At 41.9% G+C, this 24,730-nt stretch overlaps 1 pseudogene; it reads right to left on the bottom strand.

Moving 5' to 3' along the window:
* Positions 1-3,415: 3,415 nt before the first annotated feature.
* On the bottom strand, positions 3,416-17,077 carry LOC147118629 (Ig heavy chain C region-like; annotated as a pseudogene).
* Positions 17,078-24,730: the final 7,653 nt, after the last annotated feature.

The raw sequence follows: 24,730 nt of genomic DNA, 5'->3' as shown, positions 1-24,730 counted from the left end.
AACACATCCTGGAAATTATTCACTACAGAATCCACCGAGTCATCTGGTCTGCTTATGGCACAGTTTATACGGTAGACTCTCTTGACCAGTTCTAAGTCCTCACAAGCTTTGTCACCCAGTAGTGAATCAAGTCTTTCAGCCACAACAGAAAACATGAGATGATGCACTTTTTCTTTGACTGTCACTTTAAGTCTGCATACACCTAAGCTATCTATTTTCCATGCATTATAGTCTTTCAGTAGTACTGACTTTTTCTGTATTTTGGGCTTTGCTTTCATATTGTTAATGTCACTCATACTGATTAAGTTTGCTTTTGCCCCAGTGTCTAGTTTCAAGGTAACTAATGCTCCATTTACCTGCAGTGGGATCATCCATTTGTCCACTTTTACTGCATTAACTTTATGTTCAGCATTGTCCATTTCTGAGGGCTGCACATTTTCTGTATCCTTTTTGATATCGTCACATGACACCATTCGTACAAAAAATGCCTCACTTAAATCAGTGTCCTACATAAGAACATAAGAACATAAGAAATAGGAGCAGGAGTAGGCCAATTGGCCCCTGGGCCCGCTCCGCTACCCACAGGGCCATGACCAATCCGAACCTAGACTCATGTCCAAATTCCTGCCCGCTCCCCATAACCCTTAATTCCCTTTACTTCTAGGAAACTGTCTATTTCTGTTTTAAATTTATGTAATGATGTAGCTTCTACAGCTTTTTGGGGCAGCATATTCCATGGACTTACCACCCGCTGAGTGAAGTAGTTCCTCCTCATCTCAGTTTTGAAAGAGCAGCCCCTTATTCTAAGACTATACCCCCTAGTTCTAGTTTCACCCATCATCGGGAACATCCTCCCCACATCCACCCAATCCAAAACCTTCACAATCTTATATGTTTCAATAAGATCGCCTCTCATTCTTCTGAACGCCAATGAGTAGAGTCCCAATCTACTCAACCTCTCCTCATATGTGCACCCCTCATCCCCAGGATTAACCGAGTGAACTTTCTTTGTACTGACTCGAGAGCAAGTATGTCCTTTCCTAAGTATGGACACCAAAACTGTATGCAGTATTCCAGGTGCGGTCTCACCAATACCTTGTACAACTGAAGCAATACCTCCCTATTTTTATATTCTATCCCCCTAGCAGTGAACGCCAACATTCAATTGGCCTTCTTAATCACTTGCTGCACCTGCATACTAACCTTTTGAATTTCGTGCACCAGGACCCCCAGATCCCTTTGTACTTCAGAACTTTCCAGTTTCTTGCCATTAAGATAATAACTTGCTCTACGATTTTTCCTGCCAAAGTGCATAACCTCACACTTTCCAGTATTGTATTCCATCTGCCAAATCTCTGCCCACTTACTTAGCCTGTCTATGTCCCCTTGCAGGTTTATAATGTCCTCCTCACTCACTACTTTCCCTCCCATCTTAGTATCATCTGCAAACATTGATATGTTACACTCGGTCCCCTCCTCCAAATCGTTAATATAGATTGTAAAGAGTTGGGGACCCAGCACTGACCCCTGCGGAACACCACTGATTGCCAGTCTGAGAATGAACCATTTATCCCAACTCTCTGCCTTCTGTTAGATAGCCAATCCTCTATCCATGCGAGAATATTACCCCCAATCCCGTGATTTGTTATGTTAAGCAATAATCTTTTGTGTGGCACCTTGTCAAATGCCTTTTGGAAGTCTAAATACACTACGTCCACTGGTTCCCCTTTATCCACCGTATATGTTACTTCCTCAAAGAACTCCAGCAAATTTGTCAAACATGACTTCCCCTTCATAAAACCATGCTGACTTTGTCCTATTAAATTATGATTATCCAAATGTCCTGTTACTGTCTCCTTAATAATGGACTCCAAAATTTTACCTACCACAGATGTTAGGCTAACCGGTCTATAGTTTCCAGCCTTCTGTCTACTGCCCTTTTTAAATAACGGTGTTACATTAGCAGTTTTCCAGTCTGCCAGGACCTTTGCTGAGTCCAGGGAGCTTTGGAAAATTATTACCAATGCATCCACAATCCCTACCGCCACTTCCCTCAAGGCCCTGGGATGTAAGCCATCAGGTCCAGGTGATCTATCCGCCTTGAGTCCCATTATTTTACCGAGTGCCACTTCCTTAGTGATTTTGATCGTGTTTAGCTCCTCCCCCCCTTTAGCCCCCTGTTTGTCCAGTTTTGGGATATTCTTAGTGTCTTCTACTGTAAAGACTGATACAAAATATTCATTCAGTGTTTTTGCCATCTCCATATTTCCCACCATTAATTTCCCAGCCTCAATTACATTAACTCGTTGCCCTTTCTTAGTTTTTACTTTTGAAAAGCATTGTTTGGCAAAGTGATTCTTTCCATTACACTTTGTGCACATTTTTCCAAACGCTGGGCAATGTCTTAACTGGTGTTTGTAACCACAGCGTTTACAATTATAAATGTCATCCTCTGATTGCTTTTCATTTCTGTTCTGCCCACGTTTCTTCCCCTTGTAGGACACAGCACCGACAGCAGCATTATCACTCATTATAATCACATCATTATTGATTTCACTGAAAGTCTTCGCGTGCTTTCGAGCTAGCTCGCTGGCTTGGCATATTTTCACTGCATTTTCCACATTTAGTTTGGTTTCTCTCAACAGACGTTCCCTGACTATTTTATCATGAATACCAAACACAATCTGGTCACGAATCATGGATGATTTCAGCTCAGAGAAACTGCATGTCTGTGCTTTCAGTTTCACATCAGTTATAAAGCTATCAAAAGTCTCATTTTGCTGCTGTGTCCTTGAACAGAACATGTATCTTTCATAGGTCTCATTCTTTTTTGGGAGAGCAATGTGCATCAAATTTGTTTAGCACATCTTCTGATTTTTCTCTGTTCTCCTCTGGATTAAATACAAATGTATTAAATACCTCTATCGCCTGTGGGCCTGCAACCGTAAGCAGCAACGCTATCTTCCTTGCGTCTGGCTTTGTACCAAATCCGATGGCTGCAATGTAGAGTTCGAATTGTTGTTTAAGTGTCTGCCAATTGTAGTCGGTGTTTCCTGTGAGTTTCAAACGCTCTGGTGGCTTCAAATTCTCCATTTTGCTTTTCACAATTGTCAGCAGACCTTCACCATCCTGGTACCATGTTATGTTCATTAATAAATAGACATTCTTATTATGAACACAGCTAGCTTTTGCTAGACACTTTTATTGAGCACATGTGGACTAGGTACAGTATCTGTAGAGGCTTCCATCTTGACTGCTGCCTTGTGGGTAGCCTAGTGCCTCATGGGTAATGTAGTCTTAATATATATACAGCTGGGTAGTGTAGTCTTATATACAGCTCTACACAGCTCTATGGCTCCACCTAGTGTCCACTATAGAATGACATGTTATTGATCATTACACAATCGAGAGATTTTCATTGACAAGAATTGACGGTGTCCATCAGAACAAGGGAAATGTTGACAAACTGGGTTTACCGCTGGATTTATTAACCATCCTGTTGATGATCTTCAAGGGGATCGCTTCATATCCCACCACACAGGAGTAGGAAGCGCCGCTGGCCCACTCCTCCACTGCAATGGATAACAGGCTGTACATGAAGAAGGAACTGCTGCCGTTCTCCGCCATCACCTCGGTGTTCTTGTAGTTGCCGGAATTCACCGGCTTGTCATTGAGGGTCCACTTGACGATGATCTCTCGGGGGGAGAAACCTCTCACTAAGCAGGTGAGGGTGACGAGCCTCTGAGCGGAGACTTCTTCTGCCGGAGGCAGGAGGACAGACACGGACGGTTCCCGCGGATCTTTAGCTGCAGAACAATCACAATAAAGGTCAATAGACTGGAGAAATCCAGAGACAATGAAACCGGCGATTAGATGTGAGAGAAATGTGCTTTGCGCTGAATGTTAAAGGATTCCCTTTTCCCCTCTGTGTCCTGTCCGGTTTTCCAGCCCGGAGCAGAGGGAGATGCAATCCTTCTCTCTGGGAGCTTCAAGAGTTGGACTAGAAAATTATAAAGAATTTACATCATAGAAACAGACCATTCGGCCCAACTGGTCAATGCCGCTGTTTATGCTCCACACGAGCCTCCTCCCATCTTATATAATCTAACCCTAATAACATATCCTTCTATTCCTTTTTCCTTCATTGATTTATCCAGCTTCCCTTCAAATGCATCATCTCTGGTCCCAGAGGGTTTAGTTAGTGGAATTACCCATTGAATTATCAGAGCAGTCCATTAAAACACTGAATAGAACGAACTGGCCCGTGCACCATCACCGGAAATACTCAGAGTCTCACTTATTGCTACAATCTCACCGCTCACCTTTTTCCTTGTGGATGGAATGCCTTATAGGAGTCGACATATCCTGATGGCTCACCACGCAGGTGAACCCATCCCCTCTCAGCCAGGCTTGTGTCGAGATGTTTAAGTTGCTGATCACGCTGTTGGGAGCCTCTCCGGGTTGGACGGTAATCTCTGATTTCAACGTCTCCTTTTCTCGGGTCCAGGACACGTTGACTCCATAAGGAGCATTAGACACGACGCAGGTTAAGGTCACCGTCGCCTCCAGTAAGACCTGTTCTAGTGACGGTTGGTAAAGAGTGATTTCTGGATCGTTACATTTGATCTCATCTGTGAAGCAGATTTGAAAGTCAAGCAAAGTTTCATCTTCAGAATCAGGACACCAGTATTCTTGTTGCTTAAACACCATCGTTATTGGACGGACAACGAATTGACAAGGAAGACCTGTCAAGACTTATAAATACTACGGCCCCAAAATAGCAATAAACCTTCAAATAATTTTTTTCTTAAATCACATTTTTTAAATAAATTATAAATTACATGAAATAACTATTTTAAACAATAATTTAAATTTTTGAAAAAATAATTTTATTTTCGAACGGGGCTAAAAATAAACTTACCTTGCTTTAAAGTATTTAAAAATAATAAACCTGTGGAAAAATGTTTTAATTTTAATTAATTCACCACTTACCTTGTAAAAAGCAGGCCTTATGCCTGCTTTTCACATTTCTAAATTCTGCAGACTTACCCTCACGGAAAAACTTGCCGGTTTCCCGCGCATGCGCAGTGCATGCAGGAAACCGGCACTTCCATCGGACATACGGGTGAGCACCCCGTGCGTACTCACCCGTGGAGACCCGAGTTTCTGGGCCCTTGTGTATTTGCTCCCAGAGCCACCTGTAATGGGTTGTGGAGCAAATACCCAGCGTAAAAAGTGAATAAACTCGGGCACAATTGTGTTACGCACTGAATCGCGCTCTTCCTGAAATCCCTTGCTCCTTTACGCCCGTCGATATATCCTTGTGCCCGAACGCATTCCCGCTCATTATAATTGTTCCGCCCCCAGGGTCAAGAGCTGTACACGAATATTACACTGGTTCAAAACGAGTGTCAAATGAAACCCAGGATTATAGGTGCAACAGGAAACAAATTTAATTTCCTGCTGACATTTTGCGATTTTTGGGGCGATGAAAATGTGCAGGAACCAGTTGCAGCCCTTTCAGAGAAGTGAAAGGCCGGGAGAATGGAGGTCCAAGGGGTCTTTGTGGAGAACAATTTGTAATGCCAATGTGAAGTAGTTTGTTCATTTCTGTCATTAGTGCGCATTTAACATGTCTGGTAAGAGAGTCAGAAGGAAATATGACCGCAGGGCAGTAATAGCAACATAGGAACAGGAGTAGGCCATTCAGCCGATCCAGCCTGTTCTGCCATTCAATACGATCAAGGCTAATCTACACCTCAACACCACCTACCCGCCTTGTCTCTGTAACTCTTGATACCCTTGCCAAACAAAAATTTATCAACCTCAGTTTTGAAATTTTCAATTGACCCCCAGCCTGAACAGCTTTTGGGGAAGAGAGTTCCAGATTTCCATTGTCCTTTGTGTGAAGTGCTTCCTGACATCACCCCTGAAAGGCTCGGTTCTAATTTTAAGGTTATACACCTTGTTCTGGACTCCCACACCAGAGGAACTAATTTCTCTCTATCTCCCCTATCAAATCCATTTATCAACTTAAACACCTCAATTAGGTCGCCTCTTAATCTTCTATACTCAAAGGAATACACGCCTATAGCCTGCAAACTGCTCTCATAATTTAACCCTTTCAGCCCCGGTATGATTCGGGTGAATATGCGTTGCACCCCCTCTAACGCTATTATATCCAACCTGAAGGGTGGTGCCCATAATTGAACGCAGTTCTCTAAATAGGGTAGATGTCCTTTCTAGCAGTGGGTCCCTGGACAGTTACCAGTAAAGGTTTCCAGGCACCTACTGTCGCTCTCAATATGATCAGCCATCTCAGGATAAACCTGAGACCGAGGACACCTCATGTACTCTCTGACATCAGAGCAGATGCAAACCTTCTTTGTCGAGGTTATGGAATCCTGAATCATGAAGAATCCTGATTCAGAAGATCGTGAATTCAAGTCGCACTCCAGATACTTGAACACAAAATGTGAGCTGACACTCCCAGTGCAGTACTGAGGGAGCGCTGCACTGTCGAAGGAGACCTTAAACCGAGGCCCAGTCTATTCTCTCAGTTGGACGAAAAAGATCCCATGGCACTATTTCGAGGAAGAGCAGGGGACTTCTCCCAGGTGTCCTGGCCAATACTTATCCCTCAACAAACATCACCAAATAATAAGATTATCTCGTCATTATCACATTGCTGTTTGTGGGACTTTAATGTCTGCAAATTAGACGCCGCGATTTCCACATTACAACAGTGACCATATTTCAGGAAGTACTTCCTTGGCAGAAAAGCGCTTCGGGAAAGGCGCTATGTAAAGGAATTTCTTTCTTCTATTTTATATTGGAAGAAAATACAAACAGCATGATTTTAAATTAGAAATAGAGCTTTCTTGGGGTAAACCTGAGACTAAGGACACCTCACCCATTGTCTGACATCACAGCTGAGGGAAACCTTTGTCGAAGTGATGGAATCCTGAACCGCGAGGAACCCTGAGTCAGCACTGACATCGGAAGGAAACACAAACTGCGTGATTGGAAATTATAAATAGTTCTGTGCTTTTTACTAATTCCAGTAAAAGTCCTGACTGAGATCAGCGCTCAGAATGATCTGGGGTTTCCTGGGGTTGTGTCTCTTACCCTGAGATCTGGAGATGTTTCTGCTTTGGGTGCCACCTTGATGAGAGACCTGGCAGGTATAGACCGAGCCGGTGAACCACTGGCCGGCGTTCAATGTCAGCCAACTGGTCGCCGAGAAGTTCCCGTTCACTTCAAAGACGGGAGAGGTGACGATTCCCGAATCCATGAGTTGTCCGTTCTTCAGCCAATTCACGGTCAGTGACTTTGGACGGAAATCGATGATTGAACACACGGCGGTTGCAGACCTGCTGATGATAATTTCTTCACTGGAACTCAGGGCGAGGATAACAGTTGGATGATGTACCACACGATCTGCAAGAAAATACATTTTATTGGGATTATTTGTTGCAATCCAAACAATTAAGAACTGTAAAGCGGATTTTTACATAGAATCTACAACACAGAAACTGGTCATTCGGCCCAAGAGGCCGTGTTTGTGCTCCACATGAGCCTCCTCTCTCCCTACTTCATCTCCCCATCAACACAACCTTCTATTCCTTTCTCCCTCCTGTACTTATCTGGATTCCCCTGAAACGCATCTCTGCTATTTGCCTCAACTACTCCATGTGGTAGCGAGGTCCACATTCTGCCCATTCTCTGGGTAAAGAAGTTTCTCCTGAATTTCCTATTGGATTTATTAGTGATTATCTTATATTTGTTGCCCCTAGTATCGGGCTCATCCTCAAGCAGAAATATTTCTCTACATGTAACCTTTCAAACCCATTCATAATTTTAAAGACCTCTATTTGGTCACTCCTAAGCCTTCTCTTTTCTAGAGAAAAGATTCCAAGCCCGTTCAATCATTCTTGACAGTTACACTTTTTCAGTTCTGATAAATCTTGTAAATCTTTTTTTGAAGTTCTCCAGTGCCTCTGTATCACTCTTATAATATCGAAACCAGACCTGTACACAGTACTCTAAGTCTGATATGGCGATCAGACCTGTAAACAGTACGCTAAGTGTGATTTGGAGACCAGACCTGTGCATACTCCTCTGCGTCTGGTCTAACCAAGGTTGTATAGAAGTTGAAAATAACCTCTCTGCTTTTCAGAGTTTCCCTCTGTATCCCACAACACTAACCTGGCATTGTGACGCTCAAGTCCGACCCGCTTTGTTGAACCTGGCAGTAGGTTGTGCTGCTCCCCACCTCTGACTCGGTGATGGTTAACTGGCTGCTCAGGGTGTAGGTTCCCTTCTTGTTGAACACTGACGGGTAGGTCTTCAATCCAGTGGTGATCGGATCTGTATCTTTACTCCAGGAAAGGCTGGTGATTTCCGGGAAGTAGTCCATCGCGAAACAGCCGTACATGACGGGGCCGCCGGTGTTGGGTTGTTCACAGGAGGAGAGGGTTAGAGGGTGGGAGGAGACTGTATCGCTGGAAAAGAATGGCCAATTGAACAAGTTAGACTCTGTAATCCGTGCTTATATCATAACCAAACAACTCGAAATGCGACTACAGGATGAACTAATTCCATCAGTTGCTGATCCAAACCTAGATAAGCATTTGAGTTTATGTGAGTTGTGAGTCCCGATGTGAAACGCCTTCCTGTAACTCCAGTCTTGCACATAAGAAACGTCAGGAGTCTGAAAGGGGCATTCTGTCCACGAGGCCCCTTTATACCGAGTGAATGACGTAATATTGTATCGTGGACTTCCTCCAGCTCTTGATCCCCTGTTATGGAACACACCCCTCATTCCCCAAACACTTTCACATTAGATTCTTTCACAATCTGTCCACTGAGCTCCTCCCTACATCCTTTTGCTGTCAGCCTCTTATTATGAGCACAGACTCAGACTATTCCGTGATATCAAAGTGTCGTCATCTCTCCATTGTAGGATGCTGCCTTAAAACCTACCTCTTTGATCAAGCTTTTGGTCAACTGTCAGAGTAACTACCCGCCATACTGAAGAATAAACCTGATATCTCCTTATGTGGCTCGGTGTCAGATTGTATCTGCTGACGCTCCTGTGAATCGTCTTGGGAGGTTTTACTACGTTAAAGGCGCTATATAAATGCAAGTTGTTGTTTTCAGGGGATAGTCTTGTTTGAATAGCGGTAGGGTTAGTTCTCCTAATCGCACAACTCCTACAGCTAGATCTACCAGTTGTATTACCTTTAAAACAAAGCCCAGCATGTTTATGGAGCATGACCCAGAATTATAAGATAGTACAACTTTACAGCACAGAAGGAGGCCATTCGGCCAATCACGCCGCTGAAAGATCTCTCCACCAATCCCGTGCACCTTCCAATTCCCAATCTTCCTCTCAAATGTTCAATTTTATCGAGCTATTGTGGATTATGCATGCAGCCCTCTTTCTGATAGGACATCCCATGTCCAACTGCCCCATGTGTAGAAAAGTAGACTAAGACCCTCTCCCTTCATTCTGTTGGTGCTGATTTTCAATCAGTGTCATTTACTCACCAACACACCGGCCCGGGAATATGTTCTCGAATCCCTTCATAAAGCCCTTCATAATTTCAAACCCCTCTATCAGACCTCAACTAAACCTTCCTTGTTCCCATGACAATAAAGGACGATTACAATAAATGGTTGAAGTCTCGTTTCAAATGTGAATGGAATAATTCAGCGCACCGATTTGGATAGGGAACTTTTGCACAGCCTGGTTTTATAAGATTCAAGCTTTAGATCAATCAGGATTGATTCGAGTCTCTCTCTTTCCTTCTCAGAATTGGAAGAAGAGCGATGCAGTGTGACTTGTGCTCTATCCCATTCTACTGAATGGATGTCTCCTGACTTTCCTTCTCCCACTCACTCAATTAAATAATCCGACATAAATACGATTCGCAAAGCCGGTTATATGGAACAATGCTCTTTAAATGCTCCATTTCATTTTCCAAATTACTTTCCAAACTCCCACCAGTGAGAACAGGCGCTGCCTTCTGGTTCGTTACATTCACTTCTTGTTGCTGTTTGTACCGAAAATAATCTAAACATCGGGACATATTTCTTCTCTAAATATCTAATATTGGCAATCCTTAAACATTATAAATCGATTGGATATCAGCGGGTTCTATGCAAGGAAGGACAAACAATAACTAATGTGCTTACTGCTGCTTTGGGCAACTCTCACTTCTTGTTTGTGCGGGGGTGCAAGAGCAGACGGACCTGGGGTGCATATTCACAAATCTTTGAGGGTGGCAGAGAAAGTTGATCAAGCTGTTATGGAAGTGTGTGGTATACTTGCCATTGTAAAAGGGGCATTGAATACAAAAACAAGGAAGTCCTGCTAAACATTTACAAATCACTGGTTTGGCATCAGTTGGAGTAGTGTATACAATTCTGACACCACAATTTAGGAAGGATGACAAGGCCTTGGAGAGGGTACAGAGGAGGTTGACCAGGATGATACCAGGGATGAGAGATTTTAGTTATGAGGATAGATTGGAAAAACTGGGATTGTTTCTTCGAGCAGAGAAGGTTAAGGGGAGACTTAATAGAGGTGTTCAAAATTGTGAGAGGTTTTGTCAGAGCAAGTCGGGAGAAACGGTTTCTTCTGGCGAGTATGTCGCTAACCAAAGGTCACAGATTTAAAATAATTGGCAAAATATCTAGAGGGGAAATGAGGCGCATATTTTCAAATGGAGGGTTGTTAAGCTCCGGAATGCACGAGGCAACTCGACATGTATCTGAAGAGGACTCATTGGAGGGTTACGAGGAAAAAGCTGGGACGTGATTGGACAGCTCTTTCAGAGCCAGCACAGGCAAGACGGGCCGAATTGCCCCTTCTGTACTCTTAGATTCTACATGGCTCAGCGGAATTAGTTCTTCCCGATTTAATGGAAAGAAACGCTTCATAATGTTGAACACCTCCATCAGATTTTTAAAAATTGTTTGTTATAATGCAAGAGGATGTTTAAAATAAAGGGACTGAGAAAATTGACACAAATGATCCAATCGGACCCCGTAACAGTGTATTAACGCTTATTGTGAATGACCAATCATCGCAGGCTGACTGTTTCTCTTTAAATGTTTCACAGAGGTGCGGTTCAGTGACTGTGAGCCTTGTGCTGTGACCCAGTCCATTAGCTGCATCTCACCCGAGTTTGTCCCTGCCGGTTACATTTTTGAAATGCCAATTTAACGAAATAATTCTTTCAAACATAAGGTTCGCAAGATGGTTATTTGGAGCGGGAGTCTCGACATTCTCCATTTAAATTGTCAAAATACCTTCCAGCCTCCCGTCAGATCAGAACATGCGCTGCTTTCTGGAGCGTTACAGACACTTCCTGAAATTGTTTGTTCTGAAAGTGAGCTCAGGATCAGGTCAATCTCATTCAATCATGATCTGATACTCAAAATGTTTAAAGTTTATCGATTCATTGATAATTGGGCAGTTAAGTTTTGCAATTAATTTTAACTCAATTAAGGTGCGGTTGTTTCATCGGAGCAATGGAAAGTTTTATTATTATATATCTGACTCGAGAACTCACACTTTATTAGTTGGATGCACATTAAGGTTCCTTGAGCAACACGGGGCAAAGCTCTCACAGTTCTGATACAGTGCAGATAATATAGAGTAAAGCTCCCGCTGCACTGCCCTGCTATGCACTGTACAGTCAGGTATAACAAGGAAGTGATTCCGAGCAAAGCCATGTCTACACTCCACTCCGGGTAAGGTACCACACTGGGTAAATACAGACTAAAGATCCCTCGACATTGCACAATCGAACACTCCCAGGGCAGGTACAGCACGGGTTAGATACAGAGTAAAGCTCCCTCTACACTGTCCCATCAAACACTCCAGGGCAGGTACAGCACAGGTTAGATACAGAGTAAAGCTCTCTCTACACTGTACCATCAAACACACCCAGGGCAGGTACTGCACGGGTTAGATACAGAGTAAAGCTCCCTCTACACTGTCCCATCAAACGCTCCCAGGGCAGGTACAGCACGGGTTAGCTATAGAGTAAAGCTCCCTCTACACTGTCCCATCGAGCACACCCAGGGCAGGTACTGCACGGGTTAGATACAGAGTAAAGCTCTCTCTACACTGTCCCATCAAACACTCCCAGGGCAGGTACTGCACGGGTTAGATACAGAGTAAAGCTCTCTCTGCACTGTCCCATCAAACACTCCCAGGGCAGGTACAGCACGGGTTAGATATAGAGTAAAGCTCCCTCTACACTGTCTCATCAAACATTCCCAGGGCAGGTGCAGCACGGGCTAGTTCCAGAGTAAAGCTCCCTCTATATTTTTCCATCAAACACTCCCAGGGCAGGTACAGCACGGGTTAGATACAGAGTAAAGCTCCCTCTGCACTGTCCCATCAAACACTCCCAGGGCAGGTACAGCACGGGTTATAAACCGATTAAAACTCCTTCTACAGCCTGCCAAAAGTGTTTTTGAAATGCTCCTTCTGAATGTCAGAAATTAGTTTACTGATCCCATTTCTGAAAAGCCTCCTCAAACTTAAAGTCAAACTATCGCATTTCTCACAGATACAAGCTTCTGAAATAAATGAATCGAATTGTACTCCATGAAACACAAGAGAACAAACCAGCAGGTTTACAACCAGTCAGGAGGACTCCTGATTCTCACAGAGTGAGCAGGCGCGCAGAAACAGAACAGACACAGCGGTGCAACAATCGTCCTCTCAGCAGATAGATCTGTTCAATCTGTCAATTTCAGTGAAGCTGATTTCTAATTTATCTCTGCCAATTTCTGACCACCTCAACTCTGCACGTTTTTTTGAAATTAAACTGATATTAATTTGAAAAACGTTCTTCGACTTCCAACCGTTTCTCCCTCCCCGTCTATAATCTTACAAACCGAGTAAGATTTAATTTCCCTGAAACAAGTTTACTGAAATAATTCACATTCAAGGGTAATTTGCTGCATAAAACAGGGACCCCGTGACAGAGTAAGAATTTAACAAACCAGGAGACATTTACATTGAAGACCAATTATCCACTGGTTTAATATAATTTCATCATTAAATATAACCTGGAAAATCATTGAGGCAAAACACGAAGTTAATTCATTAAAATCTGCGGCGACACCTTTTCGAGCTGAGCACAGCTGAGTAAGACATGTATTGTTTCCAAATTAAATTTAGACATAATTTAAAATTCTCTCCAACTCGAGATTTTACAGTAACTATAATTCTGTCTAGTATAGAATGCAATTGCGGGAGATAACTTATGTTTAATACATTCGCGCTGATATTAAACTCTAAGTTAATATTGATGTTATCTGATGATATGCTGCATTATAATAAGATTAGTTAATATTAATTTTAATCCTGTTTCTGCCTGGTAACTTGGGAACTGATAGGATTTCAATTACATTAAAGAGGCAATTACCAATATTAAACTATTAAGAAACATCTTAATAGATGAAGACATTCAGACAAATATATCATTTTTACTGAAACCAAATCACATTTGAATAAAGTAAAATGGTCACTAACTTTTAATACATTCCCGCTCTCTATCTACACACTTGTAAACTCTGCATGTTTCTGAACTCTCTGATTCAACATAAACTCCATCTTTTCTCAGAGTGGATTTCACATGATATATTCAGGAGTGGACTATTTTAAATAGTTCAAAGTCTGGCCGTGGTCACATCTCACTAACTACCGATGGGCTGTAACACCGTGTGTTTACTAAAGCAGGGCTCTCGAGTTTAAACATTGTCCTCAAACCTAACTATAAAAAATATTTTAATGAATTAATAGACAACCGGCCAGTTTGCAGTCAGTAACAGAGCCTCCGCTGTTTAATAACACAGACAATCTTTTTATACTTTACTCCAGTAATTCACCAATGCCCGTAAATTAATTATTAGATATAATCCGCTATTTATTGAAAATCAATTCCAGAATGATCAGTGTAAAACTGGCGGAGAACAAATCATTCATACCATCTGCGACACTGAAATTTAATGAGCAAATGGAGGAGAGATTTTGTTGATCAATTTAGTATTAATGCGAATTAAACATAGCTCTCAGATGTAATCTGTTCACTCTCTATAATTCTATCCCGTATACAGCACAGCTATGGGAGACAGGATGCTGTTATTAAATTCAAAACTAATATTAACCTTTTGTAATTAAATTAATCTGCTTGAATGTCAGTGGGTTATTTGTCTGTCTCCAGCCTTATGCAGTCTGCACCTTCCTTGAATTTAAATATAATCATATGAATAATTATTTGACTGCCAGCGACGTCTACCGCTCAGCCTGAGATCTTGCAAACTGTTTAAGATTAGTTTAGAGATTATTGTCTCGCTATCAAACAACAAATAATATTGAAGGAATAACATGGTTTCCGCTGCACAGTAAGAATTTAATAACCCGGCACATTTATTACATTTAATAACTGCAATTTATACTTGCATTTAATGCATAATTAAATACAATCTGTCATTCATCTGTGTAAAACAGTGTGATAACAATTAATGTCAAGCCCCTTATAAAACTGAACACTGCGGTGGAAGCAGACTGCTGTTATTAAAATAATTTCAGACATCATCAGAAATTGTCTCCAGCCTCTAAAATTCTCCGCTCACGTTAATTGTGACAAGTGCACAGCCGTATTCTGGAAGGCGAATAATGTTTAATACATTAATATTAATACTACAGCATATTTAGTGATATTGGGTAATATTACCGCATTATAGTCATTTGAGTTATAGTAATTTAACTCTCCTTCAACCTGAAAATTGTTAATTATATAATTCGTAATCACAGTAACATTTCACCTATTAAATGTGAGCACCAGAAACCATAGGTTAATAGTTGAATCTGGAATTCTCATTTCAATAGAAAGATGCATTAAATTATTTTAAAATCATTTTTGATTTATAAACCCGACTTGTTGTCTGCCTACAATCATCTTTCAAACAGTTTTAAACAGATCTGAAAACCTGCAGCAGTTCGATGTCACCGAAATTAAGCATTACAGAAACTCCAAACAGTTTCACAAAATTTACTTATTCAAAGTAACCCAGGCACACACTCACCTCAGCAGATAAACAACAAATCACATCACTGAGGAGCTGAATCCCGCAACAGAACCCTTTCAGCAGAGTCAAATGCAACATTGCCAAAACAATCTCAAGCGAACACATCTATCACTGAACGAGTTAATTATTGCAATAAACATAAATATAAAATAATGAATGCAAAATTGTGAGTTGACGGATCATGTTTAATAAATTACTATTGATATAGCATATTGTTGTAATATTGGGTGATATCACTACATAATTTAAATCTGATTCAGGCAACAAATGTGTTAATTATGTAGTTATTAATTACAATAACATTTCACGTATTGAATATGACCGTTGGTGAACATTAGATTAATAGATGACAATGTAAATATCATAAATAAAAATACGTTAAAATATCTTCAGGTTATTTTAGGCCGCTAAAGCTTTCTGTCTTCTGCCTACAATCTTATTTCAAACACATTTAGTCACATATGTTTACATTTGATCAGAAAAACTACAACCATTATGTATTTAAAGTAACTCAGGCTCACAGTCTCATCAGCAGATAAACACCAAATCACATCAATTAGGGACTCAATCCCTCAACAATATATTTGTCTGAAGAAACTGTTTAATTCTATTATCCCTTTGCAGCAGAATCAACTGAATCATTGCAAACAATTTCAATACAGAATCCACCGAGCCCACGTTTCAGTGAATGAATGATATACTGAAATAAACAGAAATATAAAATAAAGACACAAATACATCAGTTACTGAAAGAGTGAATGTTTCTTGCCTGCAGTCACCGTCACCATGGTGCCTTGTCCCCAGTAGTCGAGGTTCCTCCACCCTTGTTGTAGCACAGTGACAGGAATCCGCACAAATACTGCACTCACTCCCTGGTCAGTGCCGCTTCTCAACATTCACTTCAAATAGCCATTCACTTCTGATCTGGTTTAGAATTTATCCAACAGTTTACACAACGTAACAGAAAGTGAACACAGTCCCAACCAACTCCCTCCAGGTATCAACCATATTGAAACGAGCATTTAATCCAGCTTTGCCATTGCTGACACAGTGAACAGTACAGCACGGCCAAAACCTCTCCTCGGTACATCGGTTACTGTGCTAGGTTTTTAACACTGAATTTTCAGTGTGTTAATTTAGTAAGAAGCGGCGTGTGGTCTGATTCTGAACAATGCTGTTAAGATCGCACTTAATACAATTACTGACCGTCAGATTAGGATGGAAGTTGTTGAATGTCCGCTCGGTCTGTTCTTGCACGGGTCCAGCCCTGGTTCCTCTCGCTGTGGTCTCTTGCACAGTAATAGATGGCGGTGTCTTCCGTCCTCAGGTTATTCATGTCCAACGCGCCCATGTTGTTTGAAGTGTCTTTGGACGCAGTAAAACGGCTCTGAATCCCTGGGGCATAGCCATTGTTCGATGAACTGTAGTAGTAAACCAGCAACTCCAGCCCCTGTCCGGGAAACTGCTGGACCCAGTGTATGCCATGGTCAGCAAGATTGGACCCGCTGGTTTTACAGGTCAGTCTCAGGAAGCTTCCGGGACTCCTGGTCTCTGCCTCTGGCTGAGTCAACACGACATCTGACTGAACACCTGTAAAAACAATCAAACACCCCGAGGATTAATCCTGGAGAAATGATTCCTGACGCTGTAACATTCCAGAGAGAGACTGACACTGAGACAGTAACAGTGAGAGATTGGACAATAAAAACTACTCACCCGATAAGAAAGCCAGCAACAGACTGAGAGAAATCGCCGACCTCATCCTCCTGGCAATGTGTGGGAAATGGTCTTGGCAAGAACTCACTGAGCAAACCCGCTCCCGGACTGTTGTATTGCGGTCCCAGTGACCGGCAGTTAAATACCCGGTAGAAGGGGGCGAGGTTACAGGCGCCGCCTATTGATTCCCTGATAGAGGCAGCTACTGGACCCACGTCACACCTTCCACATCACCAACAGGATGGACTTATATCTTTACACTAGTTTATTGTTAAAGGTGGACCCTATTTCTGTATCCAGGGATAGTTATTTGGCTGTATGGTTACAATGCAATATGTTACATGGTGTCGAGAGTGTGTTTAGCAATAATTAAGTACATCGTAGATTGTAAATTAAATCCCTATCTTTCCTCACTCTTTCAGAGGTGATGTGAAATGAAAATTACATTATTGGAGTCTGAATTACCTACCAGTACGTGTTTCTTTATCTCTCGCTATCTATCCCCGCACTCTGTAGCAGTACAGTAGGACAAAACAAATATGAATTGTTATCGATTTATGTAACTGAATGCGGGAGGTCGGTAATGTGACTCTATTTACAATGTGGATGGCTACAGCTACACGATTTAGGTCCGGAGATAAGTAGAAACCCCTCACATTAAACAAATATCTCTGATTGTATTTTTCTAGCTGCCCCTGAGTCAGTGACCCTAAGAAAGTCCTTTATAAAATTAGCTGTAAAATTAGTCCGCTTGCCTGATAATTAGGGAGTGAGTTGACAGAAACATAAGAATGTGGGGCCCGCCCGCTTCAGATCAGCTTTTGGTAAAGAGAAGCTGGTGACTCAGAACCAATAACGCATTAGCAAACCCCGACATCCAAATCATTGCAGCGAACTTTAATTGTGACCGGCTGTGTAACATACACTGGTATCAGGAATGCAGTGTATCAGGACATAGCGGTATGTTACAGAATATCACAAGAATAAATGCTTCATGTTCCGCTGAAACGGATCACAAACTGAGCATTTCTCTGCCATTTGGTAGCCGGGCTCTGAGAGGGGTTGTTAAGGAATTCAAATTAGCACAAATTAAACTGCACAGTGCGCGGCTGCTAATCAGTAATAAGGGAGCCCTTAGTTTCAATCAGGCTCACAACTGTGAGAATATTCAAGGAAGTGCAGCGGGTTCGAGGCAATTCCACCTGTTGTTTTATTTACTTTGCGATTCCCACTGATCTCATGACAGTGTGGGTGTGGAGTCATTAAAATCTCTCTCCAGCACTTCGTGCAGTGCTGAATAAACCGACTGAATTATCTGAAAGTATCTTTATTGGGAACTTTTTTAATTAATTAGCTTACTGATTCATTTACTGTTTCTGATCATATTTTACAATACTGTCAGCAAGGAATTTACAGAAAATCATTCTTTAGATGTTATATCATGTAAAATGTTTCTTTCCTGTGAGAGCGCTGCTGAATAATTTAATGTTCAAATAGTTAAAGCCCATCTTGTTCCCCAACTCAAATTCAGGCCAATCTGCCCCACACAGTATTTGGCAGCAGTCCAGCCGACTGCTGTCAGCAAGGCTCGAACACCCAATGTCATTTACAGGTAGCATCTGGGGTTCTGTGCAGTGAATCAAAGATCTGTTTCCTCACTACTGACCGCTTGGCTGAAAGCCAAATTAAAACCTTTAACATTGTGAGTGAGGCCTATTGATAAACAAATCTGCCCAGCAACAGTACTGGAGTCAATTTAATTATTTAGCTGTGTAACTGCTCCCATCTCTCAGGATTGGAAAGATATCCAGCGTCTGAGACAGACATACTGGTAGGTAGGTAGGTAGGTAAATAGATAGATAGATAGAAAGATAGATAAATGGATAGATAAAGATAGAGAGGGATAGATGGAAATAGAGACAGAGAGAGATAGATAGATAGATAGATAAACAGACAGACAGACAGAGAGGGCCTCAGAGGAAGGATACATTCTAAAATAAAAAAGTATGCGTGTTTTCGTGGATGGATAGCTGGAGGTAGCGATACAGGGATAGATGCATAATTAGATGTCTGAAATTTTATTAATGGGTCGATGAACGGATTAATGGATGGATGGATGGGCCTGAAAGTTGCTGTTAGAGCATAAGAACATAAGAACATAAGAAATGGGAGCAGGCATAGGCCACAAGGCCCTTTGAGCCTGCCCCGCCATTCAATATGATCAGGGCTGATCTGATCTTGGCCTCAACGCCAATTTTCTGCACGCTCCCCATAACCTTTGACGCCCCTGTAGCTCAAATACATGTCTACATTCTCATCATTGTGAGTCTCTACTTCCTAGCACGAGGAGGCCCCTTTACATTTGTGTCAGTATGGCGCCTCCAGTCCTTCCTGATTTTCTGCATCATTTCACTCCATACAGTGTCCATTTCTACCGAGCTGATCACAAAGAGAAGGCTGAAGGTATCCATGCGGTACAGATGGTCCTTCTGTGGTGATGGGGAACCTCCATCTCAAAGATATAAAGCGAGCACATGTCTGGGTTGAGTGGAGACAAGTGTAATATGTGGAACATGTGGTCCTTTCATGTACAACAAAGCTCTCAAACTATCCTCACCCGAATTATTTCAATTAATGTGGAAACACAGCAGATCAACGGGTACATAATTTTTTCACTTCCCTACCTGGTGCAGTCTCAGCATTCTGAACACACGGGTAAAAGGAGCATGAACTGTGACTTTCGTTACCGCCATACATTCTTTGTTATTCATTGCCACAACGAAATATGGCCCGTGGGTTTTGCACATTGTGGTCACAAAGTGAAATGCCCTTAACTCCTTTAACCACACTCCCCAGAGCCTTTCCATGCAGCCCATTCATACACTGAATGAATTGTTCACCAGTTGGGCGGATAAGGTCAGTACATCACTGAGATGTGCTCAGGTTGATGGGGTCACCATGATGGAGATATATGGTTAGAATGGACATGGTACATCATGCAGACAGAGCTGAGTTGGTGAAGTCGCCGAATTTGGTGATTTGAATGACAATTTTGGACAAGGTTATAGGCTCAGTGCTCTGTGACATCAGGGTAAAGCAGACACTTATTTCTCAGAAGGTTGCACTTTTTGTGCTACTTGTTTAGGTTCGTGGCGAGCTGGTGTAGGGATATAAAGACTGGACTAGGGTGCCATTATGGGAATATTTGGAAATTCCTTATCCACGTAATTTTCTGGTCCAAATGCATAGCTTCAAACCCTTTCTGATTGTCCCAAAGTGCTTTACAATGAATTGTTAATATTGAAGTGTTATTGGTGATGTAATTTTCCGTGAATGTCTCCGAGGTGACTGATTCCTGATTGAAGCCCTCCCCCTTGTATAAGAGGCGCTCTCCCATAATCGACGGATTATTAACGTGGTTTGTTTACATTTCCCATTCCCACTCAATGCCCCACACTCAGGAGTAACAAACTGTCTCTGCACCAACTAACAGAAATAGCGACAGATGGACGGAGAGAGATTTCCGGACCCATTCTTATTTCCCAGGCCATCATATTACTAAACAAATGATATTTCTCAATACTGTCGGCCTTCATCGTGTTTTCCAATCCACAGATGTTTCTCAATCCATTGACGGGTTCAATCTATTGATAGTTCCCCAACCATCAACTTTCTCAAACAATTGATAGATTACAATCGATTGATGTTTCTCGACCAATCAATGATTCCCAAACATTTCAGGACTCCCAATAGATTCACGTTTAGCAATCTGTTAATGACCACCAATCCCTTAACGATTTATAACAAATTGATGTTTCGTTCAAAAAATAAGTGTGTTCGCCCACATATCCTTTGTTCTTTTTCTTTTACCTGCGACCATTCTGGTTTGCCTACTAAGTTAGTAAAAAATCCCAGAATGGCCTTGTGATTGCAGTGTCGGATTCTGGATCACACCTGCAGTCAGTGTCTGTACTACCGGCCGTACTGTACAACTGCAGTGAATATCTGAGCGGTCCGGACTCAGTCTGAGTTCCCCTGTATCTACAATGGATGTTGAGCCATTGAATGCCTGGGGTTCCGTTTACCTATTTCTTGTTGATCTATTTATTAATTAGTAACGGCCATTGGTCATTAGTAATTGGTGTAAATAAGGGAGTGTTGGATTGAGCCGGTAAATGATAGAATCCCAGAATTATACAGCTGAGAAGGTGGCCATTCAGTCCCCCCTGACTGCACCAGCGCTTTGAAAGATCTATTCAATTAGTCCCACTCCTCGCTGCTGTTTCCCCAGAGCCCTGCAATTTTCTTTCCATTTGAAGTAATTATACAATTCCCTTTTGAATGCAACTATTGAATCTGCTTGCAACACACTATCAGGCAGTGCATTCCAAATCACAACAACTCGCTACTTAATTCCCCCACCCTCATATCGCCACTGGTTCTTTTACCATTTACCTTAAATCTGTGACATCTGCTTATCGACCCTTCTGCCACTGGAAGCAGTTTGACCTTATTTACTCTATCAAAACCCATCATGATCTTGAATATCTCTATCAAATCTCCCCTTGATCTTCTCTGCTCCCAGTTTCTCCAATCTCTCCACCTAACTGAAGTATTTCATCCCTGGTACCATGCTAGTAAACCTGTTCAATACCCTCGACAAGACCTTGAGATCCTTCCTGAAACCTGGTATCCAGAATCGAGCACGACTCCAGCTGGGGCCTAACCAAGTGTTTTACTAAGGTTTAGCATAATTTCATTGCTATAGTGCTCTATCCCTTTATTTCTAAAGTAATGAATCCGGTATTCCATTTAAACAGCCTACGAACTTACTCCCCCATGTACCTCTGAACCTGCACCTCATTAAAATTGTGACAATTAATTTAGATTGTCAGGGTCCAGTTTGATAGAAACAGACACATGATCGAGTGCAAAACAAACGGAGACATGGACTTGTGTAAAATAAACTTTGCGGTCTGCACAGCAAGGGATTAAATGGAGTGGACTTGAACAGAGTGTTTTAGTTGGGAATTTGGAAAGTGTGGGAATTCGGAGAAGATTGGGAAGCAGCTGTTGCATTTTGCTTACACTACTTCTCATGCTTTGTGTTACAGGTAGATATTTATCTTCAGTACCCTTAACTTAAGCTAGACCGAGTAAGTAGTCAAGAAACTACACTGTAAACTAAGTTACCTAAATAAAATTTAATTAAATTTATTTGAATAAAACATGGTCATAAAGGAATGGCAGTGCAGGTGTGTGCCACAACTGCAGTATGTGGGAGATTGTGGAGAGCATTGTGATCCCGGACAAACACGTTTGCAGTAAGTGCCTGTATCATGAAGAACTTCAGCTCAGAGTTTTGAGCTGGAGTCTGAGGTGTTGACATTGCGGGGCATCAGGGATGGGGAGACTTACCTGGATACTTTGACCCAGGAGGCAATCACACCCCTTAGGTTAGGTAGTGGTACAGATCTGGTTATTGGTCAGGAACAAGGGGGTGTGACTGCAATTCAGGCAGGTAAGTCACCCCAGGTGCAGTGCTGGAGGAGCCTCAGCCTTTGCCCTTGTCCAACAAATATGAGGGAAAAGCCTGGAGGACGGATGAGCAAGCTGACCATGGAACCATGGTGCAGGAGGACATTCAAGTGGGGGGAGTGAAAGGGAATGTAGTTGTGGTAGGGGACAGTATAGTCAGGGGACAGATACTGTTCTCTGCAGCCGTGACCAAGAGGTCCGAAGGTTGTGTTGCCTGCCCGGTGCCAGGGTTAATGGTATCTCCTCGTGGCTGAAGAAGAACTTGGAGTGGGAGGATCCAGTTGTCGTGGTCCACGTAGGAACAAACGACATAGGTAAAACTAGGAATGAGGTTCTGCTGAGGGAGTTTGAGGAGCTAGGATCCTAATTAAAAAGCAGAATCTCAAAAGTAATAATCTCTAGAATATTACCTGAGCCACACGCAAATTGGCATATGGAGAAACAGATTAGATGTTTAGATTCGTGACTCAAAGAATGGTGTAGGAGGAAGGGGGTTCAGTTCATGGGGCACTGGCACCAGTATTGGGGAAAGATGGAACTGTTCCGTTCGGACGGGGTCCACTGAGTGACTAAGGTGGCATCAGGGAAAATAGAAATAAGTCAAAGCTAAAGGCTCTATATCTGAATGCACGAAGCATTCATAACACAATAGATGAATTAATAGCCCAGATAGAAATTAACAGGTTTGATCTAATAGCCATAACGGAGACATGGTTGCAAATTGGCCAAGGTTGGGAACTAAATATTCCAGATTATTTTAGATCTAGTATTGTGCAATGAGAAAGGGTTAATTAATAACCTTGTAGTAAAGGGGCCTTTATGGAAAGGTGACCAGAATATGATCGAATTTAGTATTCAGTTCGAAAGTGATTTAGTTAAATCCGAAACTAGGGTCTTAATTGTAAACAAAATAAGCTACATAGATATGAGGAGCGAGGTGGCTACGATAGATTGGAAAACTACATTAAAAGGCACGACGGTAGAGAAGCAATGGCTAGCATTTAAAGAATTAATACATAATTTACAACAAATAAACATTCCATTAAGGCACAAAGACCCACAGCAAAATTGGTCCAACCGTGGCTAACAAGAGAAGTTAAAGATAATATTAGATCGAAGGAAGAGGCTTAAAACTTTGCCAAAAAGTGTAGTAACCCTGAGGAGTGGAAGGATTTTAGAATTCAGCAATGGAGGACCAAGAAATTGATAAAGAAAGGAAAAATAGAATATGAGAGTAAACTGGCGAGAGACATAAAACAGACTGTAAAAGCTTCTATAGGTATGTAAAAAGGAAAATATTAGCGAAAGTAAATGTGCGCCCCTTACAGGCTGAGGCAGGAGAAGTTATAAAGGGGAATACGGAACTGGCAGAGAAATTAGCCAAATACTTTGTGTCTGTCTTCACGGAAGAAGACTCAAAAAACTTCACGGAAACAGTGAAGAACCAAGGCTCTAGCGAGAATGAGGACATGAACGAAATTAATATTATTTAAAAAATAGTACTGGAGAAATTAATGGGACTGAAAGCCGATAAATCCTTTGGACCTGATTGTCTACATCCTCGGCTTTTGAAAGATGTGGCTATAGAGATAATGGAAGCATTGGTTGTCATTTTCCAAATTCCATAGAATCTGGAATGGTTCCCGCGGACTGGAAGGTAGCAAATGTAACCCCACTATTTAAGAAAGGAGGGAGAGAGAAACCGGGGAACTACAGACCAGCTAGCCTGACATCAGAAGTAGGGAAAATGATATAATCTATTATTAAGGACGTGGTAACAGGGCATTTAGAAAATAATAATAGGATTGAGCAGAGTCAACACGGATTTACGACAGGGGAATCATGTTGGACAAATCTGTTTTTTGAGGTTGTAACTAACAGAATAGATAATGGGGAACCAGTCGATGCGGTGTATTTGGATTTTCAGAAGGCATTCGATAAGGTGCCACACAAGAAGTTATTAAACAAAATTGGAGCTCATGGGATTTGGGGAAATATACTAGCATGGATTCAGAATTGGTTACCGGACAGAAAACAGAGAGTAGGAATAAACGGGTCATTTTCGGGTTGGCAGGCTGTAACTGATGGGCTACCACAAAGATCAAGTATATTCAAGTCAGAGATGGATAGATTTTTGAATATTAAGGGAATCAAGGGATATGAGGATGGTTCAGGAAAGTGGAGATGAGGTAGAAGATCAGCCATGATATTATTGAATGGCAGAGCAAGCTCGAAAGGCCAAGTGGTCTACTTCTGCTCCAACTTCTTATGTTCTTATGATCAATGCTTGGGCCTCAGCTATTCACAATCCACATTAATGATTTGGATGAGGGGACCAAATGTTATATATCCACAT

Source organism: Somniosus microcephalus, chromosome 4, assembly GCF_052327205.1.
Source record: "Somniosus microcephalus isolate GS21.2 chromosome 4, FLI_Smic_1.0, whole genome shotgun sequence".
Taxonomy (NCBI): Eukaryota; Metazoa; Chordata; class Chondrichthyes; order Squaliformes; family Somniosidae; genus Somniosus; species Somniosus microcephalus.
Note: the sequence above shows the minus strand (reverse complement) of the source record. Positions and strands in the feature narration are given on the sequence as shown.